This window comes from Cervus elaphus, chromosome 16 (genome assembly GCF_910594005.1).
Source record: "Cervus elaphus chromosome 16, mCerEla1.1, whole genome shotgun sequence".
NCBI lineage: Eukaryota > Metazoa > Chordata > Mammalia > Artiodactyla > Cervidae > Cervus > Cervus elaphus.
The window spans coordinates 12,609,577-12,633,246 of record NC_057830.1 but is presented as its reverse complement, the minus strand read 5'-3'; the positions used below and the strand labels follow the sequence as shown (position 1 = coordinate 12,633,246).

General features: G+C 41.2%; 1 protein-coding gene and 1 non-coding gene across 8 annotated transcripts in view; one reads left to right on the top strand and one right to left on the bottom strand.

Annotated features, from left to right (window-relative positions):
- PALM2AKAP2 (PALM2 and AKAP2 fusion) overlaps positions 1–23,670 on the top strand; it is a 490,983-nt gene that overhangs the window by 399,132 nt on the left and 68,181 nt on the right. The window lies entirely within an intron of this gene.
- On the bottom strand, positions 1,127–1,229 carry LOC122673093. The gene has a single exon (XR_006334584.1). It is a non-coding gene; the product is annotated as a U6 spliceosomal RNA (small nuclear RNA).

The window sequence follows — 23,670 nt, the reverse complement described above, 5'->3', positions numbered from 1 at the left end:
GTCCCTGTTCTGAGCAAGAATGCGTCATTGCTGGTCTTATGTTTTCAGATAAAACACAAAGCTTTGGGGGGAAAATGCTTAAGTAAAAAGACTAAGGGTTGATCTCCCATGGGAGTTCCTGAAGTCTCTCTCAACTGAAACATTTGAAACAAGTCTCATGACCTGGCCTAAGCATTGCCATGGCTGACACATGTATAGTGTGTTCTACAAAGACCTATTTGTGATCCACAGACTTGGGTCCCGGTTAGCCTAGCTTGCTTTATCTCAGTTAAAAGACTTTTGTTGAAAGAACAAACAAGGAAGTTTACATGAGTCTAGAATGTATTTTATTGAAGAAGATGTGGTACATATATATATAGTGGAATATTCAGTTCAGTTGAGTTCAATCACTCAGTCATGATCAATCACTCAGTCAGGTCCGACTCTTTGCGACCCCATGGACTGCAGCATGCCAGGTCTTCCTGTCCATCACCAACTCCCAGAGCTTGCTCAGACTCATGTCCAGTCCATCGAGTGAGTGATGTCATCCAACCGTCTCATCCTCTGTTGTACCCTTTTCCTCCCACCTTCAGTCTTTCCCAGCATCAGGGTCTTTTCCAGTGACTCAGTTCTTCGCATCAGGTGGCCAAAGTATTGGAGCTTCAGCATCAGTCCTTCCAATGAATACTCAGGACTGATTTCCTTTAGGATGGACTGGTTGGATTTCGTTGCAGTCCGAGGGACTCTCAAGAGTCTTCTCCAACACCACAGTTCAAAAGCATCAATTCTTCAGTGCTCAGCTTTTTTTATGGTTCAATTCTCACATCCATACATGACAACTGGAAAAACCATTGCTTTGACTATATGGACCTTTGTCAGTAAAATAATGTCTCTGCTTTTTAATATGCTGTGTAGGTTGGTCATAGCTTTTCTTCCAAGGAGCAAGCGTTTATTAATTTCATGCCTGCAGTCTATATCTGCAGTCATTTTGAGCCCAAGAAAATAAAGTCTGTCACTGTTTCCATTGTTTCCCCATCTATTTGCCATGAAGTGATGGGACTGGATGCCATGATCTTCATTTTTATTTATTTATTTTTTAATTGAAAGATAATGGCTTTACAGAATTTTGTTGTTTTCTGTCAAACCTAAAAATGTGGAACGCTTTACAAATGTGCATGTCATCCCTGTGCAGGGGCCATACTGATCTTCTCTGTGTTCCAATTTAGTATATGTGTTGCCAAAGTGAGCATGGTCTTCATTTTTTGAATGTTGAGTTTTAACCCAGCATTTTCAGTCTTCTCTTTCACTTTCATCAAGAGACTCTTTAGTTCCTCTTCACTTTCTGCTATAAGAGTGGTATCATCTGCATATCCGAGGTTATTGATATTTCTCCCGGCAATCTTGATTCCAGCTTGTGCTTCATTCAGTCTGACGTTTCTCATGATGTACTCTGCATAGAAGTTAAATAAGCAGGGTGACAATATACAGCCTTGATGTGTCCTTTCCCAACGTGGAACCAGTCTGTTCTTCCATGTCTGACTCTAACTGGAGTGGAATATTTCTCAGTCATTAAAAAGAGGGCTTCCCTGGTGGCTCAGACGGTAAAGAATCTATCTGCAATGCAGGAGACCCAGGTTTGATCCCAGGGATGGGAAGATCTCCTGGAGAAGGGACTGGCTAACCACTCCAATATTTCTGCACGGAGAATTCCATGAACAGAGGAGCCTGGCAGGCTATAGTCCATGGGGTCACAAAAAGCTGGACACGATGAGCTACTAACACATTAAAAAGAATGGGATAATGCCATTTGCATGCTGCGTGGATGGACCTAGAGATTATCGTACTAAATGAAGTAAGTCAGAGGAGAAAAACAAATGCCATATGATATCACTTATATGTAAAATAAAAAATACAACGCAAATTGAACCTATCTATGAAACAAAAATAGACTCCCCAATGTAGAGAACAGATTTGTGCTTGCCACTGGGGATGGAAATGGAGGAGGGAATGATTGGGAGTTTGGCATTCATTCAGTTCAGTCGCTCAGTCGTGTCCGACTCTTTGCGACCCCATGAACCGCAGCACGCCAGGCCTCCCTGTCCATCACCAACTCCCGAAGTCTACCCAAACTCATGTCCATTGAGTCGGTGATGCCATCCAACCATCTCATTCTCTGTCTGGGATTAGCAGATGCAAACTATTATATATAGGAAGGATAATCAAGGTCCTAATGTATAGCCCAGGGAATTATATTCAATATTCTGTGATAAACTGTAATGGAAAAGAATATGAAAAAGAATGTGTCTGATTGAGTCACTTTGCCGTACAGCAGCAGCAGAAATTAACACAGCATCATAAATCAACTATATTTCAATAAAATTATTTTTTTTTAAAGAATGTATTTTAGATGCCAGCTCCAAGGATAGAACTAAAGGGCAAGTAATATTAAGTTTTCACAGTTTCTCCAGAGACTCAGGTTCACAACCAGACATCATCACTTCTGTATAAAAAATTTCCCTTAAGAGTCTTTTCTCTATGTAGGTTCTGAAAACAATTTGGGGAGTACTATATTTCTTAAATGTAAGTAGCAAATATATTATACAGATGTATTAACTTTTTTCTGAATAGTAAATTGATTGGTACTTAGCATAAACTTTTACCTGTCCTATTGTCCCATCAGGATGTTTATATAGCTTGATGTATCTCTCCACAAAATATGTACTAATTACAGAGGGAACAGAGTAAATACAAAGTAGAGGAACCTGGCAGACACCATCCTAGTCACAAGTTAAAAATTAACACCATCAGTAATTAGGCAAGCTAACATTGATCACCATCCAATGAAATGAGCAAGAGAAAAACACAGCATCACTTCTGTGATATTCCTGCAAAAACCAATAATTTGGATCTAACCATGAGAAAATATCAGATAGTGCCAAATTGAAGAGCATTCAACAAGATAACTGGCTTGTAATTTTTTTTTAAGCATCAAGATTATGAAAAACCAAGAAAGTGCCCCAAATTGAAGGGGACTAAAGAAACATGAGAATTAATGCCACATGGGACCCTAGATTGAACCATTTCGTTGATAACAATATCACTGAGATACCTGTTAAAGTTTAGATGGTGAGATTCTATCAATGTTAATTCTATGATTTGGAAACTGTACTGTGGCTAGGTAGGTTAAAAAAAAAAAAAAGTCCTTATTTTTAGGAAATGTACGCTGAAGTATTAGGAATAATGAGTCTTAGGTTTACAATTGGCTCCAGCGGTTTAGAAAAAAATATATATGCACATGCATTCCAATAATGTCTTAAGGTAAAAGACATTATTGTAGGAGATGAACTAGAAGGATATGCTCTTTCATACGGGGACAATGATTTCTGTGGTCAGTTTCACAAGCTTGAGAAAGTTCTAGCTGAGGCTCGGAATGCCAGTGTTTCATGCACCGATCCTGTAGTCTGCCCCCGCTTTTCTGAGATTTGAGTGGAAAGTAATTTCAAATATGTTGTGAAATTTACTAGTGTGAAATTGCTGCTGTAAACAGTATTTAATCTGTTTAGGGCTCAGAGGTCTTATCTTCAAATTCCTCCGACATGAAGTATTAGGCCTGTACATAGAAGTGTTTGAAGACTAAATTAGATGTGTATGTGATTCATATAAGCTTATAATTTATCTATAATACTTGTTCTCCTGATTATGAAAATAACTACTATAAAAACTGTAGATACACAAGAAGTATAAAAACAATAAGAAGAAAAGAAAGTTCAAATAGAATATCACCACTCAGAAACCATAGGCCACTGGTAATACTTAGGCTTATTTATTTCTAATATATATATTTTTAAACTGTACCCATTCATGAGATGTCCTCCTGAATATATAGTTTTTACTACAAATTCAAAGATATTAAATATAAAAAAACATTAGTTTTCTGTTTTTATTCATTTTAGCATAAGCAATTTCTCATTAATAAAATTTCAGATATTTTTAAAATTTATTTTTTAATTGAAGGATAAATTGCTTTACAGAATTTTGTTGTTTTCTGTCAAACCTCAAAGGTTTGTCAGAGATTTTTTAAATTTTTCATTTTAACATAATTTTTAGCTTAGAAAAGAGTTGCAAGACTAGTATAAAGAATTTTCATGCTGCTTTCACCAATGGTTAACATTTCTCATAGTTGCTTTCTCTTCATATTCACGTATATATGAATTTACATATATAATGTATTATTATACATATTGGAAGTTTGTGGCTCAGACAGTAAAGAATCTGCCCCTCTATGGGGGATATCCAGGTTCGATCCCTGGGTCGGGAAGATCCCTTGGAGAAGGAAATGGCAATTCACTCCAGTATTCTTGCCTAGAGAATTCCATGGACATATGAGCCTGGTGGCTATAATCCATGGGGTTGCAAAGAGTCAGACATGACTGAGTGACTATTTTTTTATACATATTTAGATATTCTTTTTAATACTCCTTTTTCTGAACCATTTAAAAATAAGTCGCAGACCTCATGCTCTTTTATGTTATTTTATATAATCAAAATAAAGTTTGAAAATTCAGGAAATTTGATACTGATACAGTACTAATATATAAACTCCATTTTCACATATTGCCGATTTTTCTCCAGAATGCCCCTCATAGCAATATTTTTTTAACCTCAAAACCAGGATCCAATTAAGGATCACTTAGATGTAGTGTTGCCTTAGCCTCTTTTCATCAGGAAAAGTTTTTCAGCCCTTCTCTTGACATTGACATTTGTGGAGAGTATAGGCAGTGTTGCCTACACATGGTCATAGTAGCTACGAAACATCCCGTTGAAATTTATTTAGATAATGGTTTATGTTGGGTGGTTTGGTGGCTTCCAGATATTTGCCTTCATAAATAATATTGCAGTAAACAGTCTTACACTTAAAGCTTTTGTAAGCATTCCTGATTATTTTTGTCTAATGAAATTCTGGAAGTGAAAATACTGGGTAAATTACCCCCTAATAAGAAACAAAACAAAACAAAAAACTGCTTGGTTTCTTTTTTTAAAAAAAAGAAAAGAAAATGCTGGGTAAATCGGCTTGGGTATGACAACGTGTTTCCAAACTGCTTTTCAGAAGAGTGAAAAGGGCAATTAAAAAAACCACACAGGTACCTATGGAATATATTTTATGTTGTTACTGGTTGTTAAGTTTTTCTCTTATATTTCTGTTAGATGGGCCGTGTTAGGTAAAAACACAGGGTCCTAAATTATGCACACATGTTAGAAGTATGGAGAAGGCAGGGTCACCAAAGCTGCTTCTGAGTGTGTAGGCAAGCCAGTTGTTCTGGATTGCTTGTTCATTTGAAATTGATCCTGGCCTCTATTGAGGTAAGATACCTGTATCTTTGTTGGGGCTCCTTTTCACTGCCTGTATAGGTAAAGCTTGAATGTTTATTGTATGGGCAATTCTTAACATTTAGCACATGAGTAAGGTGAAGAATCCTGCAATACCTGGGTCTGATCCCTGGGTTGGGAAGATCCCCTGGAGAAGGGAAAGGCTACCCACTCCAGTATTCTGGCCTGGAGGATTCCATGAACTGTACAGTGCAAGGGGTCGCAACGAGTCACGACTGAGCGACTTTCACTTGCACTTTCAAGGCAGTCACACAGACGGTATGATGGCACTTGTCTCAGAAACGATGCTAGTAGATCTTTGTTCTTTCTATGAAGTGGATAGATTTGGTGGCGAGCCCTCAGTCAGAGTTTTGAGAAACAGTGCTCTTGTAATTAACAACATAAACTCAGGAGTCTGACTCTTGGGTTTGAGTCTTAGCTTACCACTTACTGTGTGACAGTGGGCAATCCCTTAACCTCTCTGAGCGTTGATTCCTTTGTCTGTAAGAGGGGGATCATAGCGGTACCCATCTAATAGGGTAGTTGTGAGGACTAGATGAAATAACATAGAAAGCTCCTAGCAGGGCTCGTTCTAAGCCTGAATTCAGTGTTCACCTTTATGTTCATTGTGACCTTACATTCACCTTGAGGCTGTGCTATGCAGTGGCAAAATCACTTCCACATCTTGTGAGGTGGGTCAGGCAGGTATTAGTCCTTCCCTTAGATAGATGGGAAATCCCAGGCTGAGAAACTGAGCTGCCCAGGCTGTGTGTGCGAGGCTGGGAGAACATCTCTGTTCTCTGACTTGCAGGTCAGGGCTCTTGTTCCTGAGATCCGCTGCCTGTTTCATAACTATACCCGGAAGTCCAAACCTGTTCAGGCAAATGTTGAATCAACCCCAGGATATGCCTTGATATAGACCAGGCACCAGCAAATGTTTCTGTAAAGAGCAGGCAGTAAATATTTTAGGCTTCGCTAGCCATGTGGTCCATGTTGTAGTTACAGGCCTCTGCTCTGCCTTTAGAACTTGAAAACTGCCACAGACAATATGTAAATAAAAGGGTGTGGCTTTGTTCCAATAAAATGGCATTTACAAGAACCCGTGGCAGTCAGATTTGGTTCCTGCATGGGATGTTTTTTCTTAATCAACCTCTGATTTAGACAGTCAGTATACTTCTGGAGATGGTGGTGGGGGAAGGGGATTTCATTATGTTGGCCACACAAGAATCTATTTTTGAATCCTCGGATATCTTGAGAAAGGCACCAGTGGATTAGGCCTGGCACTTAGTAGGTATGGTCGTGTGTGCATGCATACGTGCTAAGTTGCTTCAATTCTGTCTGACTCTTCGGAGACCACATGGACTGTAGCCCTCCAGGCTCCTCTGTCCATGGGATTCTCCAGGCAAGAATACTGGAGTGGGTTGCCATGCCCTCCTCCAGGGGCCAGGGATAGAACCCGAGTCTCTTATGTCTCCTCCATTGGCAGGTGAGATCTTTACCACTAGGGCCACCACTGCTTGGCAAATACAATGAGAATTTCTTCTATCAGTCCATATTTTCCTATGGAGAATTTTTCTAAAGTTATATATTCCTATACTTTAAAAAAGATCATAGTATATTTAGCATCTGTGAATTTTTAATTTTGTTTTTGTAGCATGTCATTCTGAAATGACATAAAAAGCAGATTGGGAAAAGAATTCTTAGCTGCAAATTCATGCAAAAATTTTTTTTAGATATTCATAGTATTAGGTATCAGTTGGCTATTTGATTTTCATTCTCTTGCAGTGATGGTGATTTTTAATAAAAACTTTCCTTGGGGATTTAGACTGCTTTTGTTTTAATTAGAAGCCTGTCTCATTTGCACTCTTACATTATTGTTGACTCAAATAATTTAAAAAGTAAGGGCTGAGGACACATTTGTTCTTTCAAAAGTAAACAACTACTCTGTAACTGAGATAAGAACCAGCCTGCGGATACACATGGGGTTTGCTCCAAGAATATTATTTGTGATGTGGAAAATGGTAGTGGCAGCCTCTTGACCCTCCAGCCAGTGCATTTATTTTTATTTGATCCATGAAAGCAACCCCATATGACAACTAGTTTTAGGAAATTTGCGTACTTAATTTGAAATATTTCCCTGGGCAGTCCCACCATGGCTGAATAAAGAGGTTTGCTTTCAAAATCACTCCTTTGTTGCCTTCAGTGATTATTCTGTATCAACCTGCCAAGAATTATTATTTCCCATTTGTAGAATTTGATGAAGTCTCACAGAATCTCCTGGCTGCGGTCAACATTTCATCTGAAAGACAGCAAATAATACCTTTCTGTTGTATAGCAGGGAGTGAAAACATGTAGCTTTTTAAAATTTTATTTTTGGCCAAGCGCCTTGTGGGATGTTAGTTCCCTGACCGGGGATTAAACCTGTGCCCCCTGCAGTGGAAGCTTAAAGTCCTAAACCACTGGACTGCCAGGGAATTCCTCTACGTAGCTTATTTTAATCTTCAAACTGAGATGTTAGGTTAATTGCCAGTTTCTTTTGGTTTTCTCACGAGGAATCGTATGGAAAAGACTTGGACAGAATCATTGATCCGGCCGTTGAATGGACAGCATCATCCTGCTTCATTTTAGGGGGATGCACAGCACCTCACTGTGCGTGTCCCTCTGTACTTATTGCCTATGGGGAGAGATAGATGATGATTTGGATTAGGAGGCTGAGGTTCCCTATCTCAAAAAGGACCTTTCTTCTCTCTCTCTTCATCATTCAGTTTCATGAACCTAACATTCTGACAGCTACCATATGCAAGGCACTGTGCTAGGCAGCCCTGGGGATATAAACACGTAATTCATCACTAGTGTTAACCTGCTTCCTCCCAGAAGAGAGACCAGTGGGAGTCACTGGCATACTGGCAGGCAAGGTCTTCAGTGACTTGTTTTTTGAAAAGAAAAAAAAAAAAAAAAAATTGGGGGGGTGGGGAAGTCATGTAATCCATCAGTTTTCATTTTTACATTTTATACCATTAGGAAAAGATTCTATAGAAGTTGCCAAGAAGATTGATAGTTTTAGATAATCAAAATCACAGAGATGTGATGTCAGCTAGGGTAAAAGATGGGAGCACAGTATAGCCTGTCTACTTAGCACACGTTGTGGTTATGATTGGATGTGGAAGGCGTGTGTTTAGAGCACTGTCTTCCCCAGTCATTTTTCTGATCCCTCTGTTTGCAAAAGCTGTACCCACTGGTAACTTAGAAAGAATCGCATAGGCTGAATGTTGAAAGTATTTTGAGCTCAGGAAACCAGTAAACAGAAAGTTCAAGAGTCTGTGGTGGTGTTATTTTGTATCTTGCTAGAGATAAAATGGAAGGTCCATTACAAAAAGAAGTGAATGCAACCTTCTGTATAGCACAAGGAATTATACTCAATATTTTATAATAACTTATAAGGGAAAAGAATCTGAAAACTTTTATACTTATATATATACCTGAATCACTGTGCCATGCACCTGAAACTAACAGGCCTTTGCAGTAAAAGTGCAGAGACCTAACCACTGAACCGCCAGGGAATTCTTCTAATAAACACTGTAACTCAATTATACTTCAGTTTTTAAAAGGGACTAAAATTTTAAAAATAACTGAAAAATAAAGTGAATGCAGTAAGTAGAAGGAAATACTGCTTCAACCTGGTAACATGCAGAAAGTGCTTTGGGAGTGTTGGAGAAAGGCTGTGTACCTTCTCATAAGCAAGAAAAGGTGATTCTTGTGACACTCTGTTTGCTTACTTTTCCAAAGCCTTCTAGAAGATATCTGTTTTGGAAAATCAACCATACTAGCTTAGGTTGAAGGTTTCCCTCTTGATGGGAAGTAATGAAGCCAGTGATATTTTTCTCAGGGGGAAATGTTGACTACTTGAGTGAGAGCATTTCGAGAATTACTGTCATTTGCATTTGGAGGTTCACATTGTTAAAAAGAGAAATTTTGGAAAGGCAAGGGTGGACTCGAATTGTGGCTTGTATGTTGCCTGTAATCATATATCTCTTTTCTTAGGAACCTGTTTTTCTTAGTGGCTTATGTTCTTAAAATAGGGCACACCACATTTACTACCTGGCTTGGTGGGGCACAGCGTTTGTTTACAGTTTGGGCTTATGGTCTGTGGACATGAACCTTTTCACAGACAATCCCAGGGCTGAAAGGGCTCTTAAAGGTCAACTAGTCCAGTCCCAGCTTCCCCTTCCCAAGCGGTCTTTCTGCCAGCAACTAGAGCCTGATTTTCCAGTGGTCATCCAGGCTTTATTTGGCCGGTGCCCAGGTGACAGAAAATCCTCCCCTGTATGAACTGGAACCTCACGTTGCCTTCTCTTCTTGTGCTTCATCAATGCTGGGAGTTTCACCGAGTCTGTGCAGTTCAGATATTAGAGATCTGAAGGAACGTTTTCATGCCTGCACTACCTCCAGCCCACCCAGCCTTCTCCATCATGGCCCGCTTCTGCCGTCTGTATTTCATTTGGTAGCTAAAGCCCTTTGCCACCAACCTGAACCTTCTTAATTAAGGAATCAAGAAAGGAACCTGTGTCCTACTCCAGAACATCACTTTTCTGGCTCTTAGTTTTACACTTTTGTTAATACAGCCGAAGGTGATATCTTACCATGGGAGGGTCAGACTCTAAAGGGAGAAGTGCTGTGTGGTAAATCAAGGTCACCCCTGGAATCACCCATGAAGTACAATCTATAGAAGAAACACAAGGTTTTGTGTCTGTAGCCCTTACAAATATTCTTATTATCCTAAGGTTTGGAACTACTGATCTGCCCTAAAGAATGGAATTGTTAAAAAAAACAAAATTATCTGCAAAAGACTTCTGCATAATGAGGGGGATTGAACTCATGCATCTCCCTTTGCTCCCAACCAAACAAAACATTTCAAAGGGAGGTTTTGTTGTATTTTTACTTTATTGTGGTAAAACATGTGTAACATCAAGTTTCCCATTTTAACCATTTTGAAGTGTACAGTTTAACGCACTAAGTACATTCTCATTGTTAGACAAGCATCGCTACCGTCCTTTTCTAGAACTTTCTCATCTTTTCCAACTGAAGCTCTGTACCCAGTATATTCAGATTCCCCATCCCTCTCTCCCTCCAGACCCTGGCAACCATCAGCTTCTTTCTGTCTCCTATGAGTTTGACTCCTCCAAGTCTCTCGTGTAAGTGGAATCACTGGTATTTGTCCTTTTGTGGCTGGCTTCTTTCACTTAAGGCAATTTTTGTGAAGGCATAAATCCACAAGCATGAGGACAGCAGGAAAGGAGACGATGGGAATACAGTTTTTGGTACCAAGTTGAAGGAGATGTATAGTTAAAATAGGAGGACTGGTCTGTTTTGAGAAGGTCTAAACATTCCTGAATCTATTGCAGTCTTTCATATGAATTGTTTGGCTCTCAGCCTTCCCCAGTGACAGCTTAGGATCCTGTCAGGTCTGCAATGTTTTGTGTTTTTGTTTTTTTATTACTTACGTGTCTGCTTTCTGTCCTGCAAAGTTTTAAGAATCCGTTGGTGGCAAAGAGAAGATCCTATAGTCTTCCAGGGGTGGAAAAAAAAAGTTGACCACATGCGGAGATCAGGGATGGGTCTTCACATCTCAGCAGCGATGCTGGCAGTTAGAAGGCTAGGGAGCACTGCCTTCAATAGTCCGGAGGAAAATAAAAGCTAGAACTTTCTATCCAGCCAAACTCTTAATCAGGTGTGAGGGTAGAATAATGACATTGTCAGACATACAAGTTTTTCAGGAACCAGCTGGAGGGAGGTGGTTCACTGAAATAAAAAGAGTAAGCCAGGAGAGAAAACTACAAGTGAAGCAGGAAATCGGAGATCCGGCATGAAAGAAGCAAAGGAAGTTTCTAGAAGCTGTCTGTGGGAAATCACAGCTCTGCACCCAAAATGTGTCAGCAGACTCAGGAAGTGATTTCTTTCCCAAGGTGGAATTAATAGAATATCTGATAAAGATATGGTTAAAATTTGGGGCTTTAACTACTGAGAAATATATAAAATACTAAGTAAAGGGGGCAAAGTATTATCAGTTTTGGAGAAAGCAGTAAGATATTCAGAAAAGTCATTATACTTTACCACATGGTTCACCTGAAAGTAGTGTTATGTAATCATAATAATATTGATCTTTAAAATTTTCAGTGTAATTATATTGGAAGGATGGGCTTTCCTGATGGCTTAGACGGTAAAGAATCCACCTGCCAATGCAGGAGACGCAGGAGATGTGGGTTCAATCCCTGGGTCTCGGGAAGATCCCATGGAGAAGGGAATGGCAACCCACTCCTGTATTCTGACCTGTAAAATCCCATAGACAGAAGAGCCTGGCAGGCTGCAGTCCATGAGCTCACAGAGTCAGACACGACTGATCAGCTGAGCACATAATGGGAAAATAGGGACATGGGAAAGGTTCACTTGTGTAGTGAGGACATAGATCCTTATTTTCCGTATTCGGAAGTCAATAAATAGTGCCAGCAACTGAGAAACTGCAAAGAAGCAATCTAAAATTGTTACTGAAAATTATCTAGAAGAAATTAAAACATTTACTTCTTGGGAGGAAGAATTAGAGGGAAGTGGAGGGATGGAGTTAAGGCATTGAGTAAAATCCATAGAACTGTTAGGCACCTTAAATCATGTGCTTATATAACTGTAATAAAATAGTGACTAAAATTATAGTGAGTATGGAGAAAGGTACTGGAGGATATGCTCCAGTAAAACAAGGGAGCAAATTTAAAAAGCGGGCAGCGTACAGAAAACAAGGGATCCTGCAAAGTGAAGTCTAGCCATCAGCCAGGCAAGGGAGGAGCAGGAGGTTGAAGGGCTGTGGAAAACGGTGAAGTGGGTACATTTTCTGATCCACTCAGCTGTTTAGCAAATGCTATTGGGAGGCTTTACAGAACTTCTGGAATTGTGGGAAGAGTTTCACATTTCACATGACGCTAGTACTAACGTGAAGACTGAGGAAGAATTAACCAAAATTTGTAAAGTAAATAAAAATATGGGGAGAACAAGCACGAGGGAAGTCAGTGGATAATGCTTAAAACTGATAAATAAGCAACCTAAGGGATGGGAGATGGGAGGGAAGTTCAAGAGGGAGGGGGCATATGTATATCTATGGCTGTTGCATGGTAATGTATAGCAGAGACCAACACAATATTGTCAAGCAATTATCCTCCAGTTGAAAATAAATTTAAATATAAAACAGCAACAGAAGATAAACATATAGAAAATTTGGCAAATAACGTAAGAAATAACTCTCAAGAGTTGACAATCATACAAGACTAAGGAATGGGAGGCAGTGAATCAACTTTTTGAACAGTCTAACCCTTCTATTGCCATTTGATTTTTAAAAACCATGTGCCTGTTCTGTGCCTTTTTATCTAATGAAGATTAAAAATATTTAAAAATAGCAAAAAGGAAACCAATCACTGTGTAGCTGTGTGGGCAGTATAAAGGATCTTAGTCTTGTTAAGAGATGCGTTTATTGTTGTGACTATTGAAGGAGATCGTGTTTGGAAGAGTACCTGGCACACAGTCAGCTCTCAATAAGTAGATTTATTTATCTAAGTAGATGAATTTGCAGCTGAAGCAACCAGTCCCACTTAGAGACAGTCCCTTGGAAAGCTGCAGAGAGTAACTTGGCCATTTCTTGACCTGCCAAGATGGTGTTTCTTGCTGGGCGGATTATCACTGTCGTACCATGGTCATATGCGTGTGTGTTTGCATGCACATGCGTTAGGCTGTAAAATCAGCCCAAAGGCTGTGACTGCTTCAGCCTGTCTTGGCAGCCTGCCTTTTGGCCGCTTGACAGCATCAGGCTTCTGGACACACTGGTAGTATTTTCCATACCCTGTTCTACATAGTATATGTCTCAAGTGTCACACTCCTTTCCAACTCCTTCACTACCAGCACATCTCTAGGATCATGAAGATCATTAAAGAGCGGATAGTCATTTCATCCTTCTCCTTAAAGTCTCTTGCCCATTGCCCTAAGAATAAAACCCAGTCCTTGGCATTCAAGGCCTGTATGATCTGTGATGTCACCCTCCACCCGTTTCTCTAGTCTTATTTCTTGTTACCCTTTACACAGCAGTAAAACCAGAGTGTTTACAGTTCTGTATGAATAGTTTGCCATTGCACACCTAAGTATCTTGGCTCTTGCTGTTCTTCCGGCCTGGAATAGCCATTCCCCAGTAACCTGTTACATCTAACCCCTAACCCATACCACGATGGCACCCCTAACTCTATCCCCCTTCAAGATTTAGATTAATCAAATCTTCTTCCAGGAAGCCTTCCCTGACTACCCCAGACTGGGTGAAGTATCTCCTTTCCTTTTGTGCTTTCAGCCAAGCCCCCCTCATGGAGTCTCAGAGGTAAATGCGTCATCTTAGTATTACTGATGTGTCCTCTTCCAGAGGAGGGGAGCACCCACGGGAGGGGGACCCTGTCTGTCTTGATCAGTACCCTGTGCTCAGTAGCTGACACAGCTTATTCCCACAAGGACTAATGGTGTGGATCTTCAGGGTTGCAGCCATTTCGTCAGAGGTGGCTCTTCTCCATGGGAGGAGCTTCCTACACTTGATCTTAGCCAAAAGGCCGAGAAGCGATTGGGAGGAGCTTCCTGTCTGCTCTTGAAGGATCGCACGGCTGTGGCCTCCAAGTCTCCAACCTTGTGATCCTGGTTGGAGGCTCCTTTACCTCTTTATCATTTGAATGCGCAGCTGGCTGCTCTGGATGATCTGTGTAACATGGTTCCATAGGTCAAAGTTCTGATAAAGCAATTCACAGTTCACTCACCAAGGTAGGTGGACTTCCTCCTTTTTCCATTCCTTCAAGGAAGGAAGCACCTGGGCCAGTGCATTGATTCATTCATTAATTGACTCGGCACATATTTCCAAAGGGTCTGCTGTATGCCACGCACTGTTCTGGGTAGTTCTGGAGAGGCAGCCGAGAATCAGAGAGGCAAGGTTTCTGCCCTCAGGGACCTTGTATTCTAAGGGGGGATGCAAACAATAAAAAGCAAACAGGCAGAGTCATTTCAGGTGTTAATGAGTGCTGAGAAGAGAAGAAAAGGGAGTGTGGGGGTGATCAGGGGAGGCCCCCCCAGCCTTTGAGCTGAAGTCTGAATCATGAAAAGAAGTTGCTCAAGTGAAGAGCTGTAGCTTCGCAGTCTTATCTGGTTGCCACTGACCACACATAGCTATTCAAATTTGCATTTAAATTAATTAAATGACATTAAAAGGTCAGTTCCTCAGTCACACTGGCCACATTTCAGTAGTCAATAGCCAGAATATGGCAAGTGGCTACCATACTGGACAGAGCGGATATAGAACTTTTCCATCATTGCAGAAACATTTTATTGGACAGAGCTGAGCTGGAGCAAGAACATTCAGGGGAGAGGGACTGTTAGAGTCTTAGAAGGAAGAAGAATTGAGATCCTGGAGTAGGACCGCCATGGGCTGGGCGTGGCATCGAAGTAGCCCATCTGAGCCTTCCCCTTCCCCCAGCCAGCTTTAAATGTGTTGATGGAGTATTATTCAAACAAGCCCCTCAAATCAGTGAACCTGTGATGTCTGAGGAGAAAGGGAAAAGAGATTACTGGCAGAAGAGCGTGTGTATCTGTTTCAAAGAAGTGCCTCTTTTAATTTCACTTGTTGAAATTGGAGCTGAAGTCAAGATAGGATTTGTCTGATAGAATTTTTAAAGGAGAATGAAAATGATCTTAGAGATGTTATAAAGCAGGTAAAACTGTGTGAGAAAAGACCTATTGGAGAATAGGGCAAGGTATTGACAGGTGAATGGATACAAAAGTTATGGTACATGTATACAGTGGAATATTACTCAGGCATAAAAAGGAACACATTTGAGTCAGTGTGTTGAGGTGGATGAAACTAGAGCTTCTTATACAAAGTGAAGTAAGTCAGAAAGAGAAAAACAAATATTGTATATTAACACATATATATGGAATCTGGAACGATGATACTGATGGACCTATTTGCTGGGCAGGTATAGAGACTCAGGCATAGAGAACAGACTTGTGGACACACTCAGGAAGGAGCGGGTGGGGTAAATTGAGAGAGTAGCACTGAAACAGATATTTTACCATATGTAGACTAGATAGCTAGTGGGAAATTGGTGTTTAACACGAGGAGCTAAACCCAGTGCTCTGTGTCAACCTAGAGGGGCTGGGGAGGAGGTTCAAGAGGGAGGGGACATATGTATCCTTATGGCTGATTCACACTGTTGTATGGCAGAAACCAGCACAACACGGTAAAGAAAGTATCCTCCAATTTAAAAAAAAAATTGGGCAAGAATATAGCAAGCCCTGACTCTGAGAAATACTGGTTGACTCTGGTGGCCAGTGGGTGAGGGTCTGCCCCTTGGCCTTAGAAGCAGGGAGTTAGCCGTTTTAACTGAGGCCGAGAATGTAACTTCCCATGTCGTTCTCCCAAATCTCTTTTAAAAACAGGATGACGGTATTTTTTTGTTTGTTGTTTATTTTTAATCCTCTTAATAGTAGTTCTCAGTAAAAGTAGGTTTTTTAAAATTTTTATTGTATTATTTTTAATACCAAAAGCATTTTGTATTGGGGTATAGCTGATTAAAACATAGGATTTTTTACTCTTGTGTCTCAGTTGGCAAGAATAATATTCCTGTCCCATTAACAGGAGCATCTGTGTCTTGACTTCATTTTGTCTCACTTTTCATGAAGGGCTCGTCCCTTTTTGTGCCTGCCACTTTGCTAAACGGGTTTTCTTCCTCTCTTTGTGAAGGTTCCTTTGTTTGAATTAATAAGAGTTACTTGTCTTTACTGTAAACAAGTGTCCAGTGACTCTTCTTATTGTGCAGAGCCAGTGGCTTTGCAGGACGGAAACGGTCTTAAAGGTCACTTTCTGGTGTCTGTATTATAAAGTAAGTCATCAGAACTTAAAAAACCAAAACAAAACAGTGGAACTATCCCTTGCCTCTCCAGGGCTCTGTTATCCCATTGCCTTTGAATGCAACTCATAGCTCGAATTTGTTGAATCATAATTGATCTGATAAAGTGTAATCCGATAATTAGTAGCTGTGTACAAATAAATACACTCCTGTTTCATTTGCCCTTGAAGGCTCTAACACGGTTCCAAGTGGTACCTTTGAACCGGAGAAGTCGGGCCGGTTCACATTGCAGCGTGTACGCTTCTTCTGGGGCGGTGTCTACCAGGGACGTGTACACACAGGTTGCCAGCTCCGTGCCGCTTCACCTGAAATGCTGTGACCTTGCAGAGCGCTGTGTCCTTACGTCGGACGTCCGACTGAGGACAGGGAAACCGGGGCGAAGCTTTAGAAGCAGCTGGTTCCCAAGATCAGGTCGTAACTGAGGGAGAGTCGGGGTCATGATTGCCACCTGGATGTTCTTTTCTCTCTTTACGGTAGGTCTCCTGGGTTGCTTGCTTTCACTGTGGAATTCTGCTGGGTGCCCGCTCAGGGAACTTAGCACCTTTAGGGCCTCAAACTCACAAAGGCACATTTCCTGTTATTCTTTAGGAAAATTGCCTTTCTGAACTCCAGGCACTGGAGTCATCCAGAAAGAAAAAGGCACATCTCTGACGTTTCAGACACTGGAAAGTTCTAAATAGCTGAAGATGTGTTTCTCTGGGCAACTTTAAGAAAAGCAAATCAGAACAGCTGCAAAAATGCTATTTGGTGTCAAGTTCCAATTTTGCTGTGAAATAATTCTCTTTCTGTGAATTATTTCTCTTTCTCTCGTAATTACTATAAGACCTTAGGACTTTCCATTTATATAGCACTTTTCTTCTCAGGGAGGCATGCTTAAGTGGGAACGTTCTCTGGGCTTTTAACCTGATGATTTAATGCTATAATTAGTTCTAAACTAGTTAGTAATGATTGCGGACGCACTGCCAGAAAGCTAAGTATGCAGCTCATGAGCTTTGGATACGTGAAAGCTATACAGGCCCAGCTTTCAAATCTGATCAAATTATTTCCCACTGACCTTGAACCTGTTGGCAAGGTAGGTCAACATAGGGGTCAAGGGCAAGAATACACTTTAGGATTTGAAAACTTAGGGTTTGAAAACTATTAGAGGAGCTTCTTTTCAGAACCACTTCTGGCGAGGCATCCTGTCCCCTCCAGGGCTTGGGGGTACAGTTTTCTTATTTGTTTGCTGCTCCTAGTCCAAGTCAAAAAGTGGAGGGAAATATCTGTATATCGCCTCTAGTGAGAGTGAAGTAAAGAGAGGAAGCATGGAGTTGCACACAAGTTCACAAAGATCAGGTATTGTCCGTGATTAATAGATTTAAAAATATCCTCAACTCTAGACAGATGACTTCATTTTCAGAACTCTTTCAAATTCATGTGTGCTGATTATAAAGCAATGTGTGTGATCCTTGTGGTTTCTCTGATCCTGGACAGTTTTGTGTTGTTGATATATAAATATATACATATGTGTGTATATATATACATATATATTGTTTAAGATTCATTCTCTTTTTATTTACACACAGTAAAAACTCTCTGTTTTTGCTGTATCGTTGAGTTTGGACAAATGCATACAGTTGCAGACAAGGTACAGAACAGTTTTCTCTGTATTTTGTTTTGAATTTCTGTTGGCGTGTTTTGGTATTGAGTTTACTCTTACTACTGAAGATGGAGCCAAACCATTTTGTAATAAATAACACAGCTGTATCTGACACTTTCCCGGCTTAAGGTTGAGTGAGATATTAGAAGCAAGGTCTCATTTCCTGATTCTTTCCTCAAAGAGTTATAAATAGGAAAATTGCACTATCTAATTAGTTGCTTCGTCCTGTTATAATGAATGGATTAGAATGTCATAATGAATGGTACAATATATTAAAAATAACTGAAATTTATAATAAGTATGGTAATTAGTAAAAGTAATATAGTAAAAATGAAAAAAGTTCATGTTTTTTGCAGTTTAGGTTTTTTTTTTTTAATGTAAATTGAGTTCTGTGTGTGTGTTTTTTTTTTTTTAAGGGACGTGAAATGCTGCTAGAAGTCAAGGACTTCATAACTCAAACTGGCTTATGAAGGGGATCAAAAGCTCAGATCACTGAAAAGTTCAAGGATGGGTTTCAGGCAGGGCAGAATCCAGGGTTTCAGATGACATCATCAGTGTCCTGCCATCCCCATTCAGCTGTGTTCTCCTCTGTGTTGACTCTATTCCTGGCAGGCCCTTTTCCTTGTGGTGTCAAGATGACAGCAACTCCAGGCTTTTATCCCATTTTCTCAATTCCTTTCAGTCCCAACCAGTTTCAGGATGGAGTCTCTCTGGCTCTGATTGGTTCTCTTAACCCCTCATGGCTCCAGAGGGAGGATGTGGGGGGAAGACAGTGTTCTGATTGGCCAGGCTTGGGTCACACACACTCTTGGAGCCGAAGGGATGTCAGCTCCTCTGGACCAAAGGGCAGAAGAAGGTAGTGGCAGAGGTGTGTTTCTTTAAGGGGAATCATGGGGCAGACAAGGGCTTCCCAGGTGGCTCCTGCCAATGCAGGAGATGCTGGAGATGCTGGTTCAGTCCCTGGGTCTGGAAGATCCCCTGGAGGAGGAAGTGGCAACCCACTCCAGTATTCTTGCTGGGACAATCCCATGGACAGAGGAGCCTGGCAGGCTCCAGTCCATGGGGTCACCAAGAGTCAGATATGACTAAGCAACTGAGTGCACGCACGCACACACACACACACACACACACACACACACACATGGGGCAGACAAATCAAGATAACACATGTATGTAATGAAACTTCCTTAAAAAACCACAAAGACAAGGTTCTCAGAGTTTCTGGGTTGGTGAATGCATGGAGATTCAGAGGAATAGTCACTTGGAAACGGCATGGAAGCACCTTGCCCTTTCCTGTGCATCTGTGCCATCCGCCTGTTCCCAAGTTAGATCCTTTTATAACAAATCAGTAATCTAGGGAGTAGATTTCCTGGGTTCTTTAAGCTGCCTTAGCAATCTAATTGAGCGCAAGGGTGGGGGGTCATGGAATCTCAGATCCATAGCTGGTTGGTGAAAAACACAGATAAGTGTGTTTTTGAAATGGAAAAACACATTTGTGTTTTTCAAATGTGACATTTGAAATGGAGCAGGGACTGTCTTGTAGGACCGAGCCCTTAACATGTGGCATCTGATGCTATCTCCAGGTAGTTAATGTCAGAACTGAATTGCAGGATGTCTAGCTGGTGTCCTAGAATTGCTTGTTGGTGGAGGAGGATGGTGGTGGAAGGGCCCTCTGCTCCCCACTCAAACACACACACGTTGGAATTGGTGAGCAGGACATTTGTTTTTAAAGTAACATGTCCTCTGGCTAGGAATGATTTAGAAATGAGCTAACTGTTTAGATTGATTGTCACAGATTGAGAATCTGAGAAAATCCACTAAACACCACATCCTTGAATGGTGGGCACCTAGCATCTCAGTCAGTAAAGAGTCTGCCTGCAATGCAGGAGACCTGGGTTCGTTTCCTGAGTTGGGAGGATGCCCTGGAGAAGGAAATGGCAACCCACTCCAGTGTTCTTGCCTGGAGAATCCCATGGACAGAGGAGCTTGCCAAGGTACAGTCTATGGGGTCACAAGAGTCGGACGCGACTGAGTAACTAACCACATGTGCATGCACAGCATAGATTAGGTGTTCAATAAATATGTGTTGAATAAATGCAGTCCTTGTGCTTTAGTTGAGGATTGTGGGGAAAATTACTCAATAGACCTCTTCCAAATCACTGCATTTTTGCACAGATGACTTTCAGATCTTATCAAGAGCTGCCTCTGCCTCATGCCAAGTAGATGTGGGTCTCGGGCCATTTCAATGTTACTGTTAAGGACCTGGAATATAATGCCAATGTTCACCTCTGTGGGATGAGAAGGAAAATCTCTGTGAATTTGTATAGAAATCTCTATGGACATAAAGCTTTCGGAGAAATATAGCTGGATGAATTTTTATTTCTGCAAATGAGATCATTTTGTGAATTCTTGGAATGATAGCTCTGATGTGGTTTGGACCCTGAGATGTCAGAGACCTGGGTAGGAGTGCATCATAAACTGCTATGGCATTAACTTTAAAACCATTCTACTGCAAAGGTGGTCTGTTGGGCAGATGTCCGTGAAGTTGCCCCTCTGAGCTGGAATATACTAGATGCTAGAGGTACAAAGATAGCTAAGACAGAATCTCAGCTTCTGAGAGTCTTACCATCTAATTAAAAAAAAAAAATTGTGGTAAAATATACATAACATAAAATTTCATCATTTAAACCACCTGTTACTGCAAAACTCAGTAGTGTTAAGTACATTCACAATGTTAGGCAGCCATCACCACCATCTTTCCAAACCTTTTCGATCATCCCAAACAAAATCAAAGAGTAATTGTCCTTTTCTGCCTGGCTCCTTCTATATAGCAAAATGTTTTCAAATTTGCCATATTGTAGCATGTTTTGGAATTAAATTCCATGGACAGAGGAGCCTAGCAGGCTATGGGGTCGAAAAGAGTCAGACACAGCTAAGCACACATGCATTTGAGCTTCATAACTTTTTGTGATTGAATAATACACGTGTGTGTGTGTGTGTGTGTGTGTGTGTGTGTGTACCACATTTTGTTTATCCAGTCACCTTTTGATGGACACTTGGGATGTTTCTACCTTTTGGCTATTGTGAATAGTGCTGCTATGAACATTAATGTACAAATATCAGTTTGGGTTCCCTTTCAATTCTTCTGGGTAACCTGGATTACTGTCCAGTTTTATATCTTGCCTGACCACATCCTTTAGCTACTTCTGGCTAAGATTTCTGCTGATGTTTACTGCTGACAGTTACACTTTTTCCTTCCATACGTGTGGGGATCTGAATTGATGAACTTCAATAGGAAAGCAGAGAAATCAGGAAGTAACAGTTCTGAGAACAGAAATAGTGAATCTTTAATGTTCTGACTGCTGGCTGTTTGTAAACATCATTGTAAGGTAGCAGCTCTGCTTTTCCCTGGAACTTGTACCGAGGGGCAAAGAGATGTCAGGAAGCCTCATGACATCTTCCCAGAGACCTCTCTGAGGGCCATTGTAAATGGAGGACATTGTCTAAGTGGGTCATCCCGAATAGATGATGCAGGATAGAAACCTAGTTATTAAATCCTGCAGACCTAGAGGACCCTGGCAGTCTTTCTTTGCACAGACTTGCCAGCTCTGAGTTCTGTCGGGGGAGAATCCCAGGAGGAGGCCTGCTTTGAACTCCAGCTGCTTGTGTTTGGGTTGGTGGCGTGCCTTAGAAGCAGAAAGGAGCCAGCTCTCCCTTCAGCCACCCCAGGCTTTCCGGCTGAGTTTCCTTTTCACCCTGGGATTTCACATGGACCCGGAGCTCTGAAAGCAGATCACATATGGCCAGCCGTCACGCACAAGAAAAGCCTTTTGTCCGTGAGAAGTTTCACAAAGCGAGTGGGAGAGTGGGAAGAAAACCTTTTTTTTTTTTTATTATTATTTTTTTTCCAGTGGGTTTTGTCATACATTGATATGAATCAGCCATGGATTTACATGTATTCCCAATCCCGATCCCCCCTCCCACCTCCCTCAGAAAACCTTTTTTTAAGCATGAAAATGCATTACTGTAATTCTTCCCTTCCATCACCCCCTCCCCGTTTTGTGCTATTTACTGACACCAGGGCATTTGCTCTTTTCCTAGGGCTGAATCACAGTGGTTAGCCATAGCAGTGGCAAAGTGGTGGCTGTTGCAGTCTTAGAAGGAAGGAGAATTGAGATCCTGGAGTAGGACTGGGCATGGCATCCAACTAGCCCATCTCTGAGTCTTCCCCTCCTCCCAGCCAGCTTAAATGTATTGATAGAACATTATTCAAACAAGCCTCTCGCATCAGTGAACCTGTGATGTCTGAAATCAAACGCTCAAATCTGATTTTCAATTAGATTGGAGAGAACCAGGCAGTTTCATGCTACTCTTTCTGTGTATGAAGGGTGATATGTTTCTCCTTGGTTTATGCAGACTTGATTCATTCTTACTGCTCCAAAAAACAAAAAACAAAACTCTGCAGCATTAATGCCAATTTGAGGTCCCAGGGCCTCTGGGCACCAGTTGGTGATGGCTAATGTGATTTGGGTTTGGTTATTAAACCTGCCATAGGCACCTGACTCTTCCTTCTGACTAGCTTAAATGGAAACTTCTAGGTGGTCCATGTATAATGCATGGCATGCACAGTTCTTAACCTGTCAGTCATTTATTGAGATTTCATTAAGTGCCAAATGTAGAGACCCAAAATCAGTCAGATGTGCCCCTGTATCCAGGGGTGTAGCCACTCTCCTGCTGTTTCCTGGGAAAGAGATATTTTTTGGTTCAGGACAGCAAATTTGTCATAAACATGAAAAAGGAAGGCTGTTATTTTTATTTATAGTGTTCATGACGTAATGAGCTTCCCAGGTGGCGTTAGTGGTAAAGAACCCACCTGCCAATGCAGGAAACATAAGAGACTAGGGTTTGATCCCTGAATCAGGAAGGTCCCCTGGAGGAGGGCGTGGCAACCCACTCCAGTATCCCTGGAGAATCCCACGGAAAGAGGAGCCTGGCGGGCTACAGTCCATGCGGTTGCAAAGAGTCAGACACAGCTGAAGTGACTGAACACTCACGCAATAATGTAATAAATAAGAAACTCCACTATGTCAGACTTTTAATAGGATCGTAGGATTTTCAGACTGGTTCAGAATGCTGGCTCTTCAGCTGGACTGCCTGGGCACACGCCTCAATTGGCTTTACTGTAAAGTGGGGGTCGTCATAGGACCATATTCATAGATTTGTTGGGGCGATCACATAATTATTTTACAAAATGTGCTCAGAATACAGCCTGGCACTTAAAGGCGTGTTACCTTTAAATCTCTGATTCATGCATTCATCAAAAAATGAGTAGTGGTGATGGTTGCCCAAGTCTGTGAATATACTGAAACTCCCTGAACTGTAGACTTTAAAAGAGTGAATTTCATGCTGTGTGAATTGCATCTCAATGATGCTGTTATAAAAATAAAATAAATTGAGTACCTACTATATGCAGCCTCATGCTAAGTTGTGTCTGACCCTTTGTGACCCATGGACTATAGCCTGCCAGGTTCCTCTGTCCATGGAATCTCCCAGGCAAGAATACTAGAGTGGGTTGCCATTTCCTTCTCCAGGGGATCTTCCCAACCCAGGAATACAACCCACGTCTCCTGCATTGCCTTTTAAAACTGAGCAGGTCAGTGACCTGCTGAAGGTGAGTGACAGAGACAGTTCTAGACTCAGGTTCCTGGCACACAAGCC